Below are 21,570 nucleotides of genomic sequence, written 5' to 3' on the forward strand. Positions count from 1 at the left end.
ACAAATCAACTTTCATTTTGCACACATCTCCCCTATCTGTGGGACAGAAGTTTAATCCTTTTTTGAGGAGGGAGATCATGTCATCAGAGAGTGAAAAAGAAGAGAGATTTATAATATCCACCCCCTTCTCCTGTATGTTGCTCAGTTCCTCTTGTCCCCTGACCTCAGGTTCCTTAAACATGGTATTTCATGACAAACCAAAGGTTGTTAGCAGCATATTGTAGTCGGAATTTGACCTAGATTAGAGGGAGCTGGATACTGCAAATTACTGCCATGGCTGTAAGTAAATTTATTGACCGTTAGATTAATTAAAATCTTTACAGTGAAATAGTCATAAAAATTGATTGGCTCAACCTCGCCAGCCCTCCCCATCCCTCGACCCCTTGAGTCACATGGCATCTTTGTGAGAAGTTGGCCTGGTATATGATGTTCACTAGTTAAAGTGACCACCTTGTACCATGCCAAGCAACCCTTATGGTGTGGTTGTAAGTCAACCTTTTCGGACTAGCTGCCCTAGTGGTAGCGTAGGCTAAGCAGTCTTTGAGGCTAAACTCGTTAAAGCGTGTTAAGCAGGCTGTTTTACCAAATGCAACCCCCCTTTTTACCAATGAAAGGACACCACACAGATATATATTGAAAATATATATGTATTTATTTCTCAAAGTATCCCCTAGACTCTTTATGAGCACAGGAGCACAAATCGTTAAACAAGACAACGTTATAATATACAGAAGTTGCACTTTATATGGATGGGCCCTGGTGGCCACTCAAACCATATACTAAAATAGTGGTATAAGTACCACGAACAGGAAAGTGAAAAGGCCTAGGGCCTCTAGAATCGCTGGGCCTACAAGGAGCTAACTTCAGTTAGTGACCAGGAGGTCCACGTGTTGCGTGTGCAGTGAGGAAAGTCACACGCGTGCTCCCATAGGTTTTCAATGGGTGCGTAAAAGTTAAAAAGTTACTGCAGAAAGGGTCTTCTGGGTGGACTACGATCTCAAGATTCGAAACACAGACACTAGAGATGATTCTCTACACTTGGGCACCGGAGTGCCAGCTTTACCTCACCCACAGGAAGCAGGTGCATAGGTCTCGAAGTGCGTCGGGTTTCTTCTATCGATTCAATGGAGCCTGATGACAAAGATGCTGCAGGCGGTCGGTCCAGAAGAGATGCGGTGGATCCAAGGGTGGATCGGAGTTGTAGAAGACCTGAAAGCAGAGGGGACAGTGTTCACAGTCACTAGCCAGTGACCGGCGTGGCACCAGGTAGGTACCAGGCGATGTCGGGTGCAAACAGGCAAAGAGGTGTAGCTTGTCTCCGCAGCCTCGTGGTCCCTGAAGGTCGACGACGTCCAGGAGTCGAGTCACGAGCTGTCCCACGCAGGCTCTTGCTATCGGCGGTGTTGGCGACTCGAAAGAAGCAAACAAGCCTTGGCAAAGGCAGGAGTCGTGGAAAGAGAGGAAAGCTGATTGTTCTGACCAGCGAGGTCAGAGGGGCTGCTCTTTTGGAGAGCAGCTAGGGCCAGTCTGGAGCAACCAGACCAGCATCGTTAATTTCAAGTTTCGTCACCAAAATGGCCACTAGCCAACGGGCCAGGGACCGGGCAGGCGCATCGAGATGCAAAGTGCAGAGGGGCCCCACGCAGATCGTGGAGATGCTGGAGGGCTCACCTTTGGTGCAGATGCTGCTCGATGGTTGGGCTTCTCAGGACCCAAAGCACAACTCGGAGGGAGCCTCTGTCGTTGCGCTTGCAGCTTGTCGTCGGTCTTCCAAGATGGCTGGCTCCACGTGTCTCGGTGCCTCCACGGGTTCCTTCTTTGCAGGGACTGTGGATCGGGCTGTGAGAGGTCTGGAGGTCCAGGTCTTGTTGGGCTCTGGGCTGGGGCTCCGGCAGGAGGCAGCGGCAAAGCAGACGTTGAATAGCTGGTTGGTGCTTGCATTAGCAAGATGGTCACTCCCTGACCATAGGGGAGATATCCTTCAGTCCTCTGTGCAGCAGAGCGTCGAAGTTCCCGTCTTCTTCTTGTGGTTAAGTTGATTCCAGGATGTCTGAAGTCTTAGGACACAGCTCCTACCTTTAAGCGGATTCTAGGGGCCGGACTACCTGCTAGGTCCCTCCCTAAGGGTGGGACCAGGAAGGGGGTGGTTACACCCCCAATCCTTTGTCCAGCTCGCCCCAGGTCCGGGGCTGGTGTGCCCCAGGACCGGTTTGAACTGGCATATGCACCGAGGCTCCTTGTGAGCCTCAGGCATGTCTGGTTCCTTTCAAGCCCTACCTGACCAATACACAAAATCCTGTCTGGGGTGGTGCTCGCACCTCCCCTGGCAGGAAACCCTTTGTCCACACCTCCCAAGCTGGAAGGACTCCCAGCAGCAGGAGGGCAGACTTGTGTCTGTGGTGGCAGCATCCATTTTGTGGAGCTGAGGCTATGTCTGATTTTACCCGGGTTTCAGGTACTGTACATGTCGTGTCCCTCTAGAAGGGTGGAATGCTAACCCCGTCGCCAGAATTGGCGAGGGGTTAGTATTCCAGTTCGTATGACACCTTACTCGACATGTTTTGATAAAGCCAAACCAAAGATAGCATTTAACCGCGAGGTTCATAATGCACTTAAGAGTATATGGTATGACGATATCTGGAAACGGTAGAAGGAAGTTGTTCCGACCACTGCAGACAGGCTCAGCTCATGCCAGAGCACCATCTCACATGGAACCAAGCGCTCTGCCTTCAGGATTGTTAAGGCCTGCCATAGGAGTGACTTATAGGTTAACATGTGTCCCATTTAAGGTTAGGTATAGGTATACTACACCTAAGTAAGAGGTGGTTACACCAACTTACCCCAGCTGATTGATCAGCCAGTTGTGTCAAATTTGTTAGGCCAGGCCAGGGGTGGCACAATACATGCTTCAGCCCCTGGTAGGCCTTAGATACACCAATGCCCTGGGTACCTAGTGTACACTGGTACAGGGGCTCACAGGGTGATCCACTTCCAATTGGTTATGCACCTATAGTGCATAGTGTCAATTTAGTAGAGAGAACAGCAGGCTGGGGGTCTGATTAGCAGGCCCACAGCCTCAATATGTCAAAAACCAGTGAAGCAAAAAGCAACAATTTGGGGTGACCATAGGATAGCAGACCCTACTCTCCTACAATCTTGGACCCGTTATTCATGAGTTCTCACAGAACAAAACAAGATTTTTTTATTCGCATCTCTTAAAATTAAAATTAGGGAACCTAAAAATAATTAATTAGTGGGCGCCATTAGTGAGAATGACACCCTTCCCAGGATTGGGACGTATTTCTCTGCCACTCAATTGCTCTAGTGCAAAAAAACAAAGAAATAAAGTGCTATGTTCTCACTCCTCGGGCCACTTGTGATGCCTTGACAGCCAGCCAATGTCTGCCAGATGAGCTGATATATGGAGAACAGCTCTTCTTTTCTTATATTGTATGCTCCAATGGCATTTCCTGACAGTTCTCTGTTCCCGGGCTCTGTCAGCTTGATTTTTATGCAGATCGTCTCAGCGTTTTCCCCAATTTATGTCTTGGGAAGTTACAGGGCTATAGAGGCTGTGCCGCATTCATCAGTGCCAGTCTGATTGAGTGAGTGAACTTAGCCGCTCTTACAAGGCTGCAGGTCTTTATATCAGAGATGCACCAGTCCGACGCCTACTTGCAAGTATTCGTGTCCTTGGCCCTAAACATGGGGTGGAGCAGCCAATGATGCTCTCAGGCCAGCTTAGGACAGTAGCACAGCAGGTGCAACCAGCATTCCTTATAGTAAGAGCATCACCGGCAGGTGACTACTCTATCCTTACTGGCATGCCTGATTGCCTCCCGCCCATGCACAAACCAAAGTTTCACGTTCCATTATCTTGATCAACCTCTCAGCCTGTGGTGAGGCTTGAAAGTGGCGCCTGAGCACTTACTGGAGGCACATATTTCTGGGTGAATTGGACACTGCAGTGCATGGTGCCCCATTCATCTATTCCTCGTCGGAGGACCTCCCCTTGGGCAGTCAGGCATTCTATTGTGAGGGGTCAGGGTTCTGTTTTTCTCAATGCCACATGAGGCATGGACATGGTTGAATACCAAAAGGGAGGTGCCTCTGCTGGGTGTCAGTGGCTGACAGGATAGCTGGCTACTCGTCAGGGGTGCTCAGTGCTTCTCTTGCAGACTGCGAAGTGCTCCTACAAAAGAACAGGCAGACTGAGAAAGATCACTGGTGGTGGGGGAATTGGAGAGGTCTGGCTCTGGAGGGTCGGACACTGTCACGGCGCACTCCGGGTGCCGCAGAAGAACACTGAAGAGAATCGCAGTTCCGTGTAGACGGAAGCATTAGCTTCGGAACTACACATCCTATGATACCATGGGAGAATGTGCCGTCGGTGACGTCACGACGCACGCTGGATGCCAGGATAAGTACTTCCTGGGTTTTGAAGACCGGTGCCGTTAAATCTTGGAGGTTACCTGCGGTGGAGAAGGCGTCTAGGACCTGGTAAGGGTGCGTCTGCACCGTTTCCGATTTCCCCTTCTAAACACTCCCCCTGTGCTTCGCTCCGTTCCCGAGCTGAAGTTGTTCAAAGCGGCCCCGTTGGACGAGCCGGGGTTTTGGCTCCTGCGGGGTTGTCTTCTCCCCCGTTCTTGACAATTTCCGAAAGCGCGTTGGACAAGCGCGCCCTGTAGCTGCATCAGGAAGTGGGCTCTGCAACCCCATTGGAGGAGCTAAGCTTGGCTCTTGCGGGGTTGCGAGGTGTTCCTGATTCCGTCCCTATGCTCTAGCCCTCGACTACAGAGGGACCTCGCACGAAGGAAACAGTCGTGCAGCCGCGCAGCGGCCCTCACCTTATTGTTTGTTCTGCCACAGTGGCGTCTTTGTTGCTGGGCATGTATGATGGTAATACAGCCGAGACAGTGGAGACGAACATATGATACATAAGCTGGTTTCTTGTGGAGCTTGAAAACTATTGTACTTGCTGTAATAGCTTCCTGATGGTCGTTCATAATAGTGATGGCACAACAATGAAACTGCTGAGTACCATAGGAGAGACACAGAGTGTTTGATTCTAGCTACGTGTTGTGTCTCTTATCGGACCGAGAATAATGATACCACTGTTTGTTTATTGCCTTCTATAGCAGGGGCTTGTTGAGCTCCTCGGATGACAGCTCCAAATCCCCTGTCCTAAGCCGCTACGCGTCTCTAGGTATGCTATGTTTATGACAGATACATCAACTTCATGCAGGGCAGCGCTACCATGCCTGCAGTAAAGTTGTTCTTCTATCTCTAGATCAAGGTAGAGGCAGTGGCTTAGCAGAGGCTATATCCTGGATAAACATGCCATTATTTTCCTTTACAGGTATTTGGGAAGGGGACTTAGTCCTGTGTGTATCATATAATTGCTGTTCATAGTACATTTCACGGCTGGGTGTATTTTGCTTTGTGTGCTTCTCGTTCCAGATCTCCCTCCCTGCTGCGGACCCTTCCTTTCCTTCCCTCACCTGATCACTCAATAGAGTCTGTGGCTATATTCAGACCTTTGAGCTATCAGGAGGTGGACCCCCATAGAGCATCGTACGTCTCCGAAGATCCGAGGCCCTGACAGACACCCATGGTTTAAATGAAGCTGTAAAAAAAAAACTATAATACATACTAATTGTGGTGATTTCACAGATATGCTTCATGTCCTGCTTGTTGCAAAATGTTACACCCATTAGCACTACAGAGCTAATAGAAGTTTGGATCTACAGTGTAGCTCCTTGAACACCATCTAGTATGAAATGGGTATAACCTTTCGCAACATGCGGGACTTGAAACATATCTGTGAAAGCATCCATAGTTTCCAAAAAATACCTTACACATATTCCTGAAATGAGCAGACCATTATCACAATGCTTACAATCATACTGTGACTTGAACCGTTTGTCAGTCACCCATCATTATACATTTTTTAACAATGTATAAGGTCTTACAATTTTCACTGAACAACTGGAAATACATTTCTGCACCTTATAAATCTCCAGTTCATATAGAAACTCTTTAATGTCAACATGTGTACAAAACTCTACAGGTGAACACTGTATTTTAAAGATAACGTTTAGTTTCTCACATATTTTGGCAAGAGGACTTTGATTTATGCCGTAACTTATTTGTAGCAACTCACACTAGTTGCGCTCAGTCTCTCCCTTGTTTAAATGAAGTACTGTTTGCTTTTAAAACTTAACTGATAGTTAAACAGTGCACCATATTCACCATACTAAATCAGACTTGAATCTAAGACTACACTATTTCTATTTTGTACATGATCAGATGTGCATACATTCTATCCTGTCTATGTTTGTGGGTCCTCTATTACCTGCTTTGTTTTCTAAAATTATGTTGCGGTTTCTAGAGTAATTTGAGGAGTAGTAGATTGGATGCGGTCATCAGTGGTGTCATCAGTGATGTCATGAATGATGTTATTTGAGATGTCATGAGTGATGTCATTTCGCGATGTACTATGTGAGGTCATAAGTAGTGCATGGTGGGATGCAGGTTATATTTAGCTCATTGAACTATAACTAGCAAATTTTAGTTTATTTTTTAATTTTTAAATGTTAGATTTGAACTTATTTCAATACCTAACTATAATATAACTTTAACCTTTGTTTTTTCTAGAGAATTTCAGGGTTTTTTTATGAAAGGGAAGATCATATTGCCATATCTAACTATAACTACTGTTTAACCTTTGTTTTTTCAGTGAATGTGTGGGGTTTTATGATCATACTCAGCCAAAACACCCAGTGCACCCAGCCATGTGCAGCAAGGGGTTGGCCCAAGCCCACCCCTTGCAGGTAGCTGACCCACCATTGATTTCCCTCTGTGGTGATTTTGCTGTCCCTGTCCTGTCCCGCAATGCCTCCATTCTCAGTCTGCATGCCCCGGCACCCTTATGTTTGTCCTCTGTGGTCTGCTTACTGCTCCTGCCCCCTTCCTTTGCCCCCACTTTTCAGTGTGCAATACCCTGGCCCTCCCTCTCTGGTCGACCGTGCTGCCACTGCTCTTTGTTGCTACTCCTACCCACCCTTTTCTGTATGTGTAACCCTGCCTCTCCCTCCCTGGTCTGTTTTGCTGCCACTGACCTGGTGCTGCCACTGTCATCTTTTGCTGCCTCTGCCCCTGTCCGCACTGCACACCCTCATTCTACATGTGCATGTTCCTGCTCCCTCCCTCCCTGGTCCATTCTGCTGCCACTGTCCTTTATTGCTGCCCCCCTCTCCACATTCTCTATTTGTGTGACCCTATCTATCCCTCCCTGATCAACTGTGCTGCTACTGCCACTGTTCTACTGCTGCTCTTTCACATGCTCCCATGCACCTTTCCACCAGCCCCACTGTTCTCAATGTGCATGCCCCTACCCCCTCACTCAATGATTTTTTGTGCTACCACTCCCCTTGTGCTACCACTACCCTCAGAGACTTACCCTACCCCCTCCTCCCTGCCCTCCATTGTCTGTGTGAATGCCCTTGCCCTCCCGCCCTGGTCCATTGTGCTGCCACTGCCTCTATCCTGCCACTGCCCTCCATTGCTGCCCCTGCCCCACATACCTGCCCCACGTTCAGTTTTTCTGTGTGGAAGTTAGAGAAAACTCACTGCCAGTGAGAGGTCTACATCAGCAGTATCGGACTGCTGAAGAGATTAAACTTGAATAGAAAATTGAGACATTTACTTCTAAAAACACACAAATGTTTCATAGAAGACCAGAAGAAGAAGATGATTTTCTCTAACGGGTATGAGCAAAATATCTTTCCCTAAACTACCTTTACAAGGGCAACCTAACTATAACATTTGGGTACGGGCATAATCAGGAAAGAAAGAACGGTGTCAGCAATCAGAGTCTTCAGTAGAAAGCACTCAGACAATGGGTTCAAGTAGCGTAAAGCCGTCCAAGCAGAAGTATAGGTCAGCTCACTGAGAAAACCTAAGATTGACTCTCACCCTCACTAAGCACAAACATAATATCAACTGCAGTAAGATTGACTTCTTCTTTGGAAAATGTCCATAGCTCTGCCACAACTGGATACTTTCAGTACATTTCCCACCTAGATAAGACAATCTCTTCTCGTCCTTGATCATTCTTCTCCTCTCCAATGAGAACTCCTCTCCTTGCTTGTTACCGCGATTACCTCGTCCGACTCCTTCTTCCCAGGCTTTGCTATCTATTACGACTTATCCACACCTGCAGTAGAAACAAAATGAGAATAAACATTCTGCAGCGAAGGCTAAAGACAGACAAAACATGAGCTTGCCATGAAACAAAGAACGTCAAGTTAAGATGAAAAAACATATGAAGTTAAGCTAACATACACATTAGGCCGCAATTTAACTGTTGAGTTTGGCTAGTGCGTTGGATTACAAGCACGTTCCCATTTCTACAAAATAACTGCAGCTTCTTATAATGATGAATATAATGCAACAAACTATGAAAGTCACATTATATTTATACTTACACATGATTAGTTTGGGTTATACATATGAATTTATCAAATACTATTTGCACACACCACAGTTAAATATCTCACAATAAGACATAAAGGGGCAGATTTACTATTTTTACACGTAGCGAACTGCAGCAGCCGCAAATGCTGCGCTGCACCAGGTGTAAAGGAGCGAGGAGGAGACCGTCCTATTTACTAAAATAAGGCACTCTCCTCCCATCTCACTAGCGCCGGCGCAGAAATTAGCTGCAGGAGACACACATTGCGCCATGGTGCAAGGGTGTCTCTGTGAGTCTAGCATAGGTTTTGCACTGGAAGAAACCCTTCCAGTACAAAATACTATGCACAGACTCACTTTAACCATTTACCCACTTTGTATGTGTGCTGTAAAGTGCAGCACACATGCAAAGCCAGAAAAGGAAGGAGAAATGAAAGCATTTATCCTTTCTTGCACCTACTTGAAAAGGGCGCAGTTTTCTCAGGCTAAACTCAATCTACTTTATTTAGTAAATTGAGTTTAGCATGAGAAATGTTGTGTGGTTGCATGAGAATGCCCATGCACCATCTTTGGTACGTCCCATGGCGCAAGGAAAGCAAATTGGGAAAAAAGATTTTGCACAAATTCGCGTCACTTTTTGTGACACAAACACTGCGTAAAATCTTAGTAAATCTCCCCCCTTCGTGTTAATTTCTCCCACCACATTAAGATATAACTTGTGACATAACGTTATTAATCACGTTCTAAACACATATATTTTGAATGAAGTACTTACGGTATGCAATACTCCACTTTATTTAATACATTAATTGCAACAGAGTATATTTGAGTGATGGCTATGCGAGTATGATGCACTCCTACATTATCTCTGATGGGATCAAGATTACACTTCTCCAACCGCCACTGATGGTGAATCAAGCCATCACAGAATCTCTTATCTTATCAGATTAACCAAGTTAAACCCTTGTTGTGGCAATTGCTGTTCTCTTGAACTCCTCCAAACATTGCATTTCATTGTAATAATCATCCTGTTTCCTTTCATATTTCAAATCCTTTCTTTTCCTTGAAATCCCACTCTGTTTCCAGTATTGTTTGTACACCTCTACTCCCACAATTAGGAATACTGCACAAAGACCAATAATCAGCAATAGTCTCAAGACAGAACCCAATATACCACTCTCTAAATCTGCAAACCATCTTCCTAATGAACTAAATCCATGTCCAACTTTGTCCCAAACACCCTCTTCTGCCAATCCACTCAATTAATTGTGCAAGTCCATAATATTCTTTATGAACTTCGGCAAATCGTTACTTTTGTTTGGGACTTAAGTGCAACACTGTTGGACCGTTGACATCCGGCAGACTCCGCCCTCTTTTTCAAGCAGTATGTATAATGCAAACCGATTCTGCATAACCATCTCTAATAGCAACCATTTCTGTATTTACAAGCAACAAGGAGCCAGCTGTATTAGAACACAACTTACCAACTACAGAAGTAAGCTTTCTAATCTTAATGTCATTCAGTATCACCCCTGCATTTGATATGATCGCTCCAAAGATATCTCCCACAATCTCTCCAGCACTAGCTCCACGTTTCGACCTAGATTTTTTCTCCCAGGCAGGATGATCAAAGTTCTCCACATGATAAATCTTTGGAAACACCATTCCAAAATAGCACATATCATACCATTTATTCAGCAACTTAAGTAATCATTCTTTCCACAAACAAAATCAACTCCAGGAATTACAGGATTTGCGTCACCCAAAAATAACTTCCAAGATCCGTTAACCTCAAAGGTATGATCACACTCACTTTCTCCAACAGGGATAGTATCATGTATATTCTTATCATCATGAATGCATAATTTCCCCTGGTGTTGCCAAGTTAATGTCAACGATCCCATGTTTCTTGCAGTCTTGTGCTGCACTTCTTCTTGTGACCAACTGACAATCTTAACTCCTACTGCTGCTTTTGTCTTTACTATTCTATATCTATCTTCTACTTATTCCAGGAATTTCTTTTCCACATTAGTAACAACACAAGTCAAATTATATCTGTTCGCATAAGCCGTATCTAGTGTTTTAATAAGTGCAAAATATCCACTGTTTCTGCATTCTGAGCATAGGAATGTTTGCCCAAATGTTTGAACAGTGGAACTTCTAAAAACACCAAATCATAATTCGAGTAATAGTACTGGAAATGAGTCTGGCCTTAGAACATGCTCAACAGGAGACTACATTTAATGCCAAACGTCAACGGTATGCGATGATGGATAATACCCTCAGCCACTGAAGAAGTCAATTGCATGCAAACATAACAATCTCTAGCTTCCATAGTCTTAATATACTCATAAAGCAAATTAGGGTATGCATTTGATGTATAATCTCCTCTTGATGAATCAGTATATAAATGTCACCCTTCTACTGAATACAACTCACCACCTTGTTTACGTTCTGGCTTCTGTACAACTGTGTGTTACTTTTCTTCAATTTTTGTTGGACTCAAGCATAATCCTACAACTAATGCTATTAGACCTATCACTAACATTATTAGTGATGTAACTATTATGTATCTACATCCATGACTATTATTACTATTATTATATTTCATACAATTTAGATTCAGACTAAGTGGGCAGAGAGATAGCAGCAACCGAATCCTCTCTGTCAGTCTCCACTGGTGAAAATTGCAAACAGTCTTTAATTTGTGAATCAGTCTCTTCATTACAATTTTGTTTTACACTTCATACAATCTTTGTGTGGTTTTCCTAACCCTATCCCATGTTCTTCAAAATGTAATACCTACTTTTATTCTTCTTCCACTTGGACCTAGGTATTTTTCTTTTAAGCAACAATACAATGTTAATTCATCATCTCTGATAAAGTTCAGTAATGAGCATCTTCAATAACATTTCTCTCAGTTCAGCAACTTGCTCAGGAAACTCCTCCAAATTCAAGTGTAAAAATGTGGTTTCATCCAATCTTAAGTTTCTTAAACCACTCAGTCTTGTCGGGTACTGAAGAGGAAGTGTAAGAAGAATGTGCAATATCGTCTTTGGAAGTCTCAGCAGAACCTCTACTATTAGTCCAGAACTCCCATTCCTTTCCCTCGTTGTCATTATTAACCAGATAAGTCCACTCAGGAGAAGGGATTTTTGAAGACTTGACCCTTCCCCTTCATCTTCACTCCGATTCACCTGAGGCTTCCGATATGGGTGCAAGCGCTCTTTCCAAGACAACTTCAATCTTCTCCTCTCCTTACCCTTTGGCTAGCTTTATTCCACCATTCCAGGTCTCACAATACTAGCTTCTTCATCGAGGTCAGAATCTTTCATTCTTCAGCACAGCATCCGCAATTTCAAGCTTCAGATTTGTTGAGACCACATTCAGATTGTCCACGTACTGTCCCCGACTCTGTCTGTTCCCCCACAGCTTGACTTGCCTTTTCCCTGGGTCTTTCGAGCACTGCTGGCATCTCTTCTAGAAGAGGCGCTGTTTCTTGTTCAAGTAGATACAGGACTCTATGAGAGTGAGACGGATGCACCAAACTCGGAAGACCACCACACTTCTCAGCTGTTGTAGTGACCAAGATCACCTGGCATGGACCACACCAACAAGGCTCAAGACAGTTCTTCCTCATGTGTTTCTTCATCAAGACCCAGTCTCCTGGACTAAGGCTCCTGATGTAGCGGTGCAGTAGCTGCTTAAACTTGATGAGACACAGAATGAAAACCACGTCAGCCAACCCCTTACCGTAATTGAGCACCAAACTGTCTGATATTTATTAATATGTTGGCAGGCACAGCAGGCAGTCTCATAGCCCTCCCATTATGATCTCATGGAGCGAGAGTCCTGTTTTCTGATCTGGGCAATGTGAAGACTCATCAGCACAAGAGGTTAAGCATCAGGCCATTTCAAAGTTGTCAATCACATACTTTAGCAATTCTAGATTTCAAAGTGTTATTGATTTGCTCCACAATACCTTAGGCTTCTGGCCGATAACTGCAATGTAATCTCTGCTCCACTTGTAATGCTGCACATAGCATTCTCAAGATCTTCGTTATTAAAATGTGTTCCTCGGTCTGACTCTAAAGAGTATGGAAATCCGAATCTTGGAATAAGTTCCATCAATAGCAGCTTAGCTACAGTGAGGCTATCACATCTCATATTCGGATAGGCTTCCACCAAACGAGAAAAGATGCATACAACCACTAAAATGTACCTCAGCCAATTGCATACTGGCACCTCTTCAAAGTCCAATTGCATCCTGTTGAAAGGAACTCCAGATCTACCTTCCCACATTCATTTGCTGACAAATCACATACCGTTAACACAATACCTCAGCCATTGCTTGAAACTTCTTATTAAACCAAGTCTGTCTAGACAATCTCACCATGGCAAATCTTCCTACATGCATAGAACCATGGAGATACCTTGCCATCAGGGGCATCGAGCTATTAGGCAATACTGGTCTCCAATATCCTGAAATCCAAATGTCATCGTCTTGTTTCACACAACCTGCTCTTATCCAACGTTTTTTGTTCTTCCTCACTAACCTCCTCTTGCAATCTCTTCACTTCATCCCATGCATCAGCAATTGTCATCAAAAGGTTGAAATGGATTTTATCTGTTTCCTCATTTTTGTATTCAATATTGAAAGTACAGACATTAAGTGCACAGTAACATGCAACATTGTCTACACAATGATGGCCAAGTGTCACAAAATCATTTCCTTTACAAGGGGCAGAACACTTGACAACAGCAACTTGGGCGGACATTTGGAGGGCCTCTAACAGTTTTCTCATGTTTTCTCTATTGCAGATGGGGGAGCCTGATCAGGTCATGAAACCCCTCTGAGATCATAACTGTCTGAAGTTGTGAACTACACAGAACCCATACTGGATATCGGTGAATATTGTCACTTTTAGCTGGTCTGTAAAACAGCATGCTCTGGTAAGGGCAATCAATTCTGCCACCAGCGTGGAGAATACTCCTTGAAACCAGGCAGCTTCCACCACTCCTGTAATAGTACAGACAGCATAGGCAGCTCTCAAGTTTCCATCATTATCCCTGAGACAAGAACCATCCAAAAACAAGGTGTAATCAGATTCAGGTAATGGCTCATCAGAAATGTCAGAATGGGGCTTTGTGCACAGTTCAGTGACATCGAGACAGTCATGTTTTACTTCAACTTTATCCACATAACAATCAGGTAAAGGCATTAGAGTAGCAGGATTTAGCATGCAAAATCTCTTCAGGTCACGTTCTCTGCTGCTGAGATTAATTGTTCGTACCTAGTGAGCCTACTATTATTTAAGTGCTCTGTATGAGTTCAAGTTAACAAAATTCAACTGAGTGCGGAACATATACAGTCAAAGGATGACCCATCAGGATGCTTTTGCATATCTCTATGCTGACACCTGTGGCAGCATTGGATTTAGGACATCCGGGCAACGCTGATGCTACTGGATCTAAAGTAGCAGAAAAATAGATCACTGGTCTACAGGCACTACCATGTCAATACTGAGAGCACACAACCTTCTTGTTCATTACAAAAGAGCAAAAAACGCTTTGTTATAATCAGGCATTCCTAGTGCAGGAGCACAACAGAGGCTTTCTCTTAGCTCTAGGAAGGCGTTCAGACAATCATTGTCCTAAGGCTCTAGATCAGACACATCCATGTGTATTAGCCTCTGTAAAGGCTTGGCCATTAGGTTAAATGTGGGTATCCACTGACGGCAGTAGCCCACCATTCCCAGAAACATCCGGACTTCTTTCTGTGTATGAGGCAAATTCATTTGCATGATCGCTGAGATTCTTTCTTGTGACACCTTTCTCGCACCTTTCACAATGGGATATCCTAAGTAAATAACTTTTGTCCTATAGTACTGCAACTTGCTTGGAGACATTTTATGTTCATTCTCAGCCAGATGGTTCAGCAGGGCTATTTGTGTCAGTTTTGCAAGCCTCTCTAGTATTCGACACAATCAGTATGTCGTCGATATGTTGAACCAAGACAGAATTGTAGGGCATACCCAGGGACTCCAGATTCTTTTATAAGATCTGGTTGAATATGGAAGGACTCTCTCTATACCCTTGTGGGACACGGCACCATGTTAAAACACGATCCCCATGCCAGAAAGCGAACAAATAGTGGCTATCCTCATGGAGGGGAATGAAGAAAAAGGCCTGACAAAGATCAATGACAGTAAACCATTCAGCCTCACAGGGAATCTGAAACAATATCACAGATGGTTTCGGTACCACGGGACAGCAAGGAGCCACTATGTTATAAACTTTTTGAAGATCCTTCACAATGCAGTTCTTCCCTTTTGGCTTCTGTAAGCTCATAATGGGTGAGTTACATGGACTTCCCAAGATCTCCTTCAAAATGCCTAATTCAATAATTGTTTTAATCACAGGTGTAATTCCAGCAACTGTTTCTAGCATCAGATTATACTGTGATGTTCTCAGATATTCTGCATTTGGCTTAACTTGGATAAGGACTTGCTCAACCCCGCAGTGAGTCTGATCCCCTTTCCGGAAAAAACCTAAACTAGGTCTTTCAGTGCATCTCTGAAATCTAATGGTATGTCTTCCACTATCAACATGGGGAACAGTCAGACGCTTAAGTTCTGATTTGTTAGCTTAACGGTAATGTCCTTATCTTTTGTTTGAAGTTCTATTCCTTTTGGCGTACAATAGATGGTGCAATTTAACTTGCATATTATCCTAAAAGACATACTGGACTTTAATCACACACCACAAATTAATGATTATCTTCAAATTTCCCTATCTTTACAGGTTCTTCTTCAGTAAGGGGATTTGACAACTATCTATTTGCAACTCCTACAACTTAGATTGTTTTTCCAGAGAGGGGTAGGTTTGAAGCCTCTGTTGCAGTAGGGCGGGAAGCACAAGTGTCCATCAAGAAGGTGACATTGTGACCCTCTATTGAAGGAAGGAAGGAAGGGACCTTCCCCCCTCAGTGGAAGAAAGCGGTGGTCAAACCTCTTTTAAAAAAATCCACACTTGATCCGGGTGTGCTTAAAAACTTTCGCCCCATCTCGCTGCTCCCAGCTCCCGCCAAGATGCTGGAAATTCATCTAAATAAGCATCTTGTCGACTTTCTGGAAACCCATGATCGGTTAGACCATTCACAGCACGGATTCAGGAGAGAACACAGCACCGAATCTGCCCTTACCATCGTGCTTGATACCATTCGCACCAGGGTTGACAAGGGACTGACCACTCTCCTTATTCTGTTGGATCTCTCGGCTGCGTTCGATACCCTGTCTCCCGCAGTTCTAACATCAAGGCTGAGAGAGATAGGGGTGGAAGGAACGGCACTTAGTTTGCTGGCATCCTTCCTGAATCAGAGGGAACAGAGAGTAAAGCTTGGGGAGTTTTTGTCTCCATCCCTTCCTGTGCATTGTGGGGTCCCTCAGGGGTCGGCATTAAGTCCGACCCTTTTCAACATCTATGTTACCCCACTTGCCAGGCTTATTAGATCCTTTGGGATGGAGGTAATCTCTTATGCCGACGATACACAGATTCTGCTGTCTTTTACCCAACCTGCTATCTTGGCTGCCTCTAATTTTAAAAACTGTATGAAGGCAGTCGCTCAATGGATGGTCTGTAATTCATTGAAGCTTAATGGAGAAAAGACAGAGATTCTGGTGTTTGGGGGAAAGGAGGATTTTTGGTCGGCTGATTGGTGGCCTTCCACTATGGGGGTGTGCCCCTCACCGACGACTCTGGCCAAAAACTTAGGTGTCTTGATCGACCCCCTCCTGAGGATGGATCAACAGGTAAAGAGGACCATCTCCATCTGCTGGGGCCTCATAAACATCCTACGGAAGATTAGGCACTATTTGTCTTTCCAGGCCAGGAAACAAATAGTCCTGGCACTGATAGGTTCCAGACTCGACTACTGTAATGCTCTTTATTTAGGCATTAACAATGGCCTGGTAACCCGTCTCCAAATGGTGCAGAATGCTGCCGCTAGACTGGTTCTGGATCTGCCCAAACGGGCCTCTGCTCACACGGCAAGAAGGACCCTACACTGGCTTCCAATTGAGGCCAGGATATCCTTTAAGTCCTTGACTCTGATTTACAGAGCTCTGGCCACTAATCGGTCCGGAGGCTTGAAGGATTTGTTGGTCCCTTATACACCTTCTAGAACCCTCCGGTCGTCCAACAAGTTCTTGCTTCTAGTTCCCAGGATACGTAAAGCTAAGTGGGGAGGCAGAGCCTTTTCAACTCTCGCTCCTAAGCTGTGGAACACTCTGCTCTTGGAGATTAAATCTCTTCCTTCTGCGCAGGCTTTTAGGAAGGCCCTTAAGACATGGTTATTCGCCAATGCCTACGCTTAGACATGATCTGCCTTACTTTTGAACTGTTTTGGTTAGGAGCCTTGATGCCTTCGGGCTAAGTCGCGCGTTTACAAGTCTCCTTTCATTCATTCCTTCATTTCATTCATTCTCTACAATCAGCATCGACGGATGGTCCACTCTGGTCTATCTCTAAGTCTGGTCTTAGCATACAGTCTTCCTCCCCCCTCAGGCACGGTCATGAGGACTGATCCGACCCGTCCTTATTTGCTGCTTCAAATATGGGAAATTGTTGGCATAGACAATTCTGATGGGATATGTTCCAATTCCCACACATGTCTATATTTTGATTAAATCCTGCATTATTTGCAGTATGCAGTGGCATCGGGAATGGGGCACTTCCATCATAAGATCTTGAGGACTGGCTGAATTTTGGAATCTCAACCTGGGCTCATTCTGAGGTTGCATGACATTACCCTGAGACTGATTCAACCCCCCATTCTGTTCTTGATTTGCAGGATTAAAGCAGCATTCTTGCTTCCAATGCCCCATCATATTGCAATAGTGACATGTGTTTGATTTATTTAACATGGCAACATCTTCTTCTGTCTTGGGGTCTATAGAAATACCTCTTCCTCTTCCTTCTCTCTGAAATGCTCCACTCTGCTGCACTGGACTCCCTGCATAGGGGTAGCATTTCCTACATAAGACTGTCCCTGACCCCTTTAAGCTTCTTTTATCTGAGCTACCATCAATTTCTCTTTCAGCTTTTTATGCTTCCTTTCAATTTCATCACAGCAGTACTCTACCAACAGATCAAATGCTGCTGTATCATCATACTAATTTCAGGTCTCAACCCTGTCACCAATCATGATACAAACTGTCCCATATCCTTAGATTATAAAGTGTCCATCTGACTGTACTACTTGTAAGCCTGCAACAATCTTTCATAAAAAGCATGAATCGTCTCTTTGGGTTCTTCGGTCATCCTATCTATCTACACACAATCAATATCCTGCTGTGGCACCTTTAATTTCAACTATGTAATCACCTGCTCATACTTCTTCAATACTACAGGTGAATGACTATGTGTCACTGGATCTCTTTCGAGCTCACCTTCAAGCCAATCTATAGCTATTTTACATGCTGACCATAAATCATAAGGGACCGCAATTTCAAACAACGTGTTCAAATCTATCCACAACACCTCTGAGATTTTCACAAATCGATCAACCTGCTTGGACAACTCTACAGGTTTCTCTCTCCATCTCAGGAAATCATTTGTAAAGGCGGCAAGATCCCCACCACTCCAAGGCACATGCACATAACCTCTGCTCGGCACTTCCTACAAAGGGAAAGCTTTGACACTCATTCTTTTAGAACTCTTTATTTTCACCCATCATTTTTCCCTTTTGTTTAATGTGCTCCAAATTCTAATGTTTAGAATTAGCTCATGCATCTGGGTCTTTAATCTTGGCAACCTCAGATTTTCTATATTTTGATCACTCAATGCAAGTCTATGATTTCTCTGTAAAACCTTTGTTCGTTCCAAATCAACATCATATCTCTGAGCCAATTCAGATCATTTCTCATGAGCCTGCCTTGCTCTCCTCCTGACATCTTTACTCATGAATAACAGTTCATTCTGTTGGTATCATTTTGGTTAAGCTCAGAACTCCCAGGTATCATTTCATCCAATTCAGTTTTCAATGTAACCACATCTGTTAGATCCATTTTCACAGCTGATGTTATTGTTCTCTGACTCACCTTTGTACTTGGTTCCCATTTGAATCATTACGGCTATGCTCTTTCAACTATTGCACTAAATCCTGAACATCAAATAAAGGCTGACTCTCAGATGCTTCCTTGTATGCAGTACTATTTTGGGGCGTACTATTTTGTACATTATGAATAGTTTCCCATACGGGGGAATCAATGCCTGCTAGTCCAGGAAAAACCCTTATGGGTCTAACCCCATTCTGTAGTACAGAAGGATCTGCACTTGCTGCACTTAGTGAGCTTTCATTAATTGGTATCAAACTGTTTTTTCTGATTATCTTCTCCTCTTTTTGGTACCGTAGCTTTTGTAGGGGTGACCACCCTCTGACTCTCATTTCCTGTATGACTAGGGTTGTACATAGATACTATAGGCCCATTGGTAACCAGTACCGTAAGAGCATCTGGAAGTGTGGAAGCCAAATTTGTGCTACCAGTTCGGGCTGGACTGTTCCCATTGGGTGCATGGTCAAGACTGATTTGCATATGGCTGGGTCCAAACTGGAATGGTGTGGCATGGTGAGCAAATATAACTATGGATTTAGGCCCAGATCTTTGTAACGGGGTGAATGTATGACATTGTTCTGCATTCTGTCCATCAATTGATCTTTTTGCATTTGTCACCCCGAGTGAGATGGGTATGCCCAGACGTGGGTCCGGTGCTCTCCATGCCACTGGAGTCAAGCTATCCTGGCTGATGAGGGCTGAAAGCCCGAAACCGGTCCTAGGATTCTTGTTTCCAGTCCAGGGAGGACCTGGCTTGGCAGTTCGGGCTGGAATTTTCCCATTGGGTGCAGGGTCAAGACTGATTTGCACATGGCTGGGTCCAAACTGGAATGGCATGGTGTGCAAAAAAACGATGGATTTAGGCCCAGACTTTTGTACTGGGGTGAATGTATGTCTGCATTCTGTCCATCAATTGTTCTTTTTACCATTTTCTGAAGACACAGTTTGTGTCACACCAGTTGATATGGCCATTACAACACCAGGATTAGAAGCAACCGGTGCTGAAGCGCTTCCAGAACTACTAGTAAGACCAGCATTTTCCCTACTTTCCATTTGTGTCTGATTATATGGAGGTGGACGTTCAGCTAAGAATCTATCCAAAAGACTGTCACTTGCGTCACTATCACAGTCTGCATCTCCTTTCTTCTTTTCCCAACTTCTCTCAGCTTCATTTCCCTCACTGGGGTATAATCTCACTCCCCCAATCATATCTGCTCTCCATCTCTTTTGTTGTTCATCCCACCTCACATCTGCAAATGCACTCACTTCTTCATCTTCCCTTGGTATCTGTCTCTTTGCTTTACATACACTGCACGCTCCCATGCATTTAGTGCTTCAAACTGTGTAGGTCTAGGAAATAATTTCATTGCAAAAAATATCCCCTCAAATGATCAGTTATTCTCAAATTGAAAGTACCATCACGTGGAAACATCAATGCACCTCCTTCCTCTGTGATATTGTGCCAATTCTTAAGTCATTAATTTGTATGGAGCCCTACTTTTGTCGCCATGCATGAGCTGTTGTGTCCTGCATTGGCACTTCCTCGCCAGTTCTAGTAACCATACCTACATCTCCTTGTATCATTTCTCTTTTGCTCTAAAAGATCACATTTTTCAACCTTTTTATTTCCACAATTTCAATTTAATCCAAATCAAAAAAAAATCAAGTTCCGCTGCAATACAATTGTTATATTCCATATAGGTACCCTAATATAGGCTCAGGTAACATTGTTACCCTTGACCTATATTCTTCCCCACATTACGGGTTTACAGGGACTGACCTTTTACCAAGATACAACACTGCATTCAGAACGCGGGTTTCCGTAGTTTGAAATCTCATAAATTATACATGAGGATTCTTGGAAGCACAGCAGGACTCACATCTCCTATATAATATCTTATGTACAAAGTTCATGCCCGACGTCATCCTTAGTCCGACACAGTGATACAGCGAGGTAGGATCCCTGAGGAGACCTATGGGTATATATACATCACATCTTGCTAAGATAGACAGAGGGGACCAAAACTTTCTGGCCAACACACTGATCAGAGACGCTGAGGTTCCATGCAGACACTCCAGCTCACAGTGGTCTAAAAGATCCCTCACGGGGTGTCCAACTCGAGACCAGGAGGGGGTACCACAGTCTCTCACTTCAGGAAATGGGGTTGACTTTATCCTAGAGGGATTCTTGGCGTAACACCTACACACATGCTAGGTACACTTAGGTACATCTAGTTAGGGAGGCATATTAGGAGTACGCATCTTTTTATTATCATGTATTTTATATACTTGTATGTATTCATGATTACAGCAAGATGGTAGAGCTTTACCATCCGTTTACGTTCATAGTACTGCTAATCATTTATATCTTTTACTGTCTAACGGTTGTTGCAGCTCATCTATTTTACACCAGAAAAACAACTGTTCAATAAATACTTATTGAAAACGCCCAGCCCGTTAATTATGTGTAACTATCTAAGACAGACTAAGTAAGCACGAGTGACTGAGCGAAAGGTGGTATATTGTTTCCATGATTCTGAGGGATCAGGGTTGTTATGTTCAATGGTTTCCAAAAACTATTCTCTCCTTTGTAAGAGGAGATTCTTGTGGCACTGTGAGCTAGCTGGTACAGAAGGCCAACATACCCGGTAGGGATGTTCAGAATCAGTCTGACACCAATCCTTCAGTGTATGCTGTCCGAACGTGCAGATTCTATATGGTTTTATAGGAACTACACAACACAATTGCCAATAATAGCTCAGTAGCCAAGAAACAATTTTAACCAATCCCAACGCGACATTACACCAACCAACCTATCCCAGCATGGCACACTCTGACATCATTCTCACTCCTCGCAGAAGTTCACCCTCCATCACAATCTTTCCCACACTCCCTCTCTCTTTCACTTCTGCTTATACTAAAACATTAATTAACAATTGTGTGTTCCGCTAAAAGAATCGATAGAATCACTCACTCAAAG

The sequence above is a fragment of the Triturus cristatus genome, chromosome 3_2, assembly GCF_964204655.1.
Source record: "Triturus cristatus chromosome 3_2, aTriCri1.1, whole genome shotgun sequence".
In the NCBI taxonomy this organism is placed as follows: Eukaryota; Metazoa; Chordata; class Amphibia; order Caudata; family Salamandridae; genus Triturus; species Triturus cristatus.